Here is a 3,216-nt window from a genome sequence, read left to right on the forward strand (position 1 = left end):
AGGAAAGATACAAGAAGGAAAGATACAAGAAGGAAAGATACAAGAAGGAAAGATACAAGAAGGAAAGATACAAGAAGGAAAGATACAAGAAGGAAAGATACAAGAAGGAAGTGTGAATGCCTAGCAGCTGGACCACCACCAGTCGTCTCGAACACTTGAGTCGTCTTGCCGCTGGACTCTGATGACTCTGGAGGAGAGCGCGGGGCTGGTGATGGTGCACAGCCCTGCCTCACTTACATCCCATTCAGGGCGTTGTGACGTCACCCCCCTGATGTCACTGGTGCTCTGCGAGAATGAAGGACCGGCAACAGCAGCATCTGGGGGCAGGTTAAGACCGAGGGCGCCCTGCCTGGGCGGAATCCTCAGCGTGCTGGGGAAGGCCCTCCCTTGGAATTTCCAAGGCTGCATCCATGAAACCAGGTTTACGGCACGTCCCTGCCGGGCTGGAAAAGCTCTGAGCACCTGGCAATAGACTGCATGTGTTGGCCAAGGACCGACTCATTAGCAGGGGCATTCATTTTCTGGCCACGGCAGCAGTCAGAGGCCATTAACTGAGTGTCAAGGGCACCATGCGCAGGCTTGCTGGAGGAAATAAGGACGCTGCTCAACCATAGATCCTGGGAGCTTTGGAAAGGAGGCCAGAGAGTGGGGCGGGCCTCAGTGCCTAGGGAGATTGATTGGTGGGCAAGCTTCCAAAGGAGATGGGAAGGGGAGGGGGAAGTTCGGAGGGAAGGGCTGCCTCTTCCTCTGAGGCTGTGAGAGGGAGACTCATGAAGAGGGAGGTGGGGTTGGAGAGGGGGAGTAGGCCGCTGGGTCATCACAGATGGCCTTGATCTTCTCAGCAAAGCAGCGTTGCCTGCTGAGCAGAAGGATAGGGGGAAGTGGCTGGGGGCTAAGAAGCTCAGGACAGCTGTTGCTTGGAGAGTGATAGTTAATCACAGCGGAAATGAGGATTGCTGTGCAGCGAGCAGGGCCAAGTAGGCGGACCGAGTCAGCACGGTTTTGCGAGCTCTGTTAGTGACAGGCAGCGAATGGCTTAAGAGCCATGGCACAGAAGGTGGAGGCGAGGGGTGGCCCAAGGCTGGGGATTGGCACAGCATGAACACTGGGGCCAAGGGAATCCATGGTGGAGAAAAATACTTTTTAAAAAATTGATTAATGTCAAGATTATGAAGGAAGGAAAGTGAAGCTAAGAGAGGAAGAGAGTCCGGGAGGAAAAGGGGGGACCAGAGTCCATGGCGAGAATGAAGATCAGGTTTAACAGAAGCAGTGGCTGATCTGGGGTTTCTTCCTTTTTCAAGTCCACATTCTCCTCTTCCCACTTCTGCTTCCTCTCAACCTCCACTGAGAATGCGAGAAGAACAATCTCCCTGTTACAAACATATAGTCAAGCAAAACCACTCCCTTTGACGGCCACATCAAAAGCAAAACAAAACAGCCGTCTCAATCTCAGTCTGTGTCAACGAGTTCTCCTTCACCTCTCTGTTCGGAAGTAGACAGCGCGTTTCATGACGAATTCTCTGAAATTACGGTTGGTCGTCGTGTTGATCGGAGTTCCCAAGTCCTTCCAAAATGTTTGTCTTTACAATATACAGTGACAGGTTGTCATTGTATAAGTTATCCTCTTGGTTCTAGTCATTTCGCTCCGCATCAGTTCATGCAAGTCTTCCAAGATTTCTCTGAAACCATTCCCTTTATCATTTCATACAGCACAATCATATTCCATCATATTCATATATCAGCCATCCCACGTTTCAGGGGCACCCCCTCAGTTTCCAATTCTTTGCTACTGTGGTGATTCCAGTGCTCCCAAAATGTAAAAGGGCAAATGGGGCGCTATGGTAGGGCATAATCAACACCCACAATGTGGAGTACTTGGGGTCCTCACTCTTCTAACCCAGGCATAGGGACCACTTTCCTTTTCTCTGGGTTTGGCTCACTCCTTAACCTGCTCTTCCATTAGCAGGTGTAAGTCTCCAGTGACTAATCACTACCAGAACACTGTTATATTCACTCTTTCAGGGTGCTAGGGGCAACACTATTGAGAGTAAATATACTTCTCCTACTCACCATTCTGCCTCTTGAACCCCCATCCATTTTTCCTCCTCCTCTTCTTCTTCTCTTCCCTTTTCCTTCCTTCCTTCTTTTCATCTGGATCTTCTTATCTCACCCAGGTGCAGCAGGCATTCACCGGCCCAGTACCACCATTGATCATCAAGGAAGCTTTAACCTGCTTTGTTGCCAACCCAGGCTAGCTTGAGTCTCCTTAGGTAGCCTGGTTCCCCCCCCCCCCCCCAGGCTCACCATATTGGCTCTGGACTTAGTGCAGACACTGGGCCAGATTTAGCCTTACTACATCTCAGGACCCCCAAGCTCAAGCAAACCACTCAGCCTCTCCAGTAGCCGGGATCATACTATGCCAGGCCCAATATGTTTTCCGTCTACACAACCAGCCACTCACAATAATGACATTTTAAAATCTGCAACGTAGCCATTTACTTAATAATAATGTAAAAGAAATAATAATGCTATAGTTAACTAAAACATTAAAGCAGATGCATTAAGTAACAAATACATTGCAATACAGGTATACATCCAGATCACAGCCTTTCCCCAGTGCACTCAATAGCTGCGGGGAACAGAAGGCACACATTTATAAAGAACCTCACCCGTGCAGGGAAAGTCAGACTCCAGGCTGCCGGCTGGAATGGTGCTGCTTCTGCTCTTGACGCTTACTTTACTTACTCGCGTCGGTTGGGGAAATCTCTTCCTCTTTACTCCTCCAACACAGCCTGAATAAACTCTTTGGACCACCCATCACCCTTGAGCTTGAGAAAGCATTAGCTCTACATGAATGCGCGTTCGCTTTCAGCTAAAGAAATGCCAGGCTCATCAGCCTGATGCCGTGCAGTTAGTAATGTACGCGCCGGCTCACTGCTCCATCCAATCAATCAGAAGGGAGCTCACAGCCCTCTCCGGGAAGGCAGCAGACAGCAGTAAGCTCTTATGCGAAGCGTCGCCCTTCTGCAACTCCAGGTGGCGCTGGAGGGAAATACCGCAGGAACTACGGGCAAATGAACCTGGCTCTTTTTAACCAATCAGGAATCACTCACCTGAAGCTTTCTCTCCGCTGACTGCTTCTAATTGCCCCAGCTCCAGCCCTGCAATCCACCCCACTGATCAATCATCTGCTCTCTCAAATTGTCCCAAACCCCA

The 3,216-nt window shown here is 50.0% G+C and overlaps 1 long non-coding RNA gene across 1 annotated transcript; it reads right to left on the minus strand.

Moving 5' to 3' along the window:
* Positions 1-86: 86 nt before the first annotated feature.
* Positions 87-2,959, minus strand: LOC114032947. The gene is made up of 3 exons (XR_003567905.1): positions 2,670-2,959; positions 2,071-2,233; positions 87-1,679 (listed from the first exon to the last, which is right to left on the minus strand). It is a non-coding gene; the product is annotated as an uncharacterized LOC114032947 (long non-coding RNA).
* Positions 2,960-3,216: the final 257 nt, after the last annotated feature.

This window comes from Vombatus ursinus, unplaced genomic scaffold (genome assembly GCF_900497805.2).
Source record: "Vombatus ursinus unplaced genomic scaffold, bare-nosed wombat genome assembly UNPS02006081.1, whole genome shotgun sequence".
Lineage (NCBI taxonomy): Eukaryota > Metazoa > Chordata > Mammalia > Diprotodontia > Vombatidae > Vombatus > Vombatus ursinus.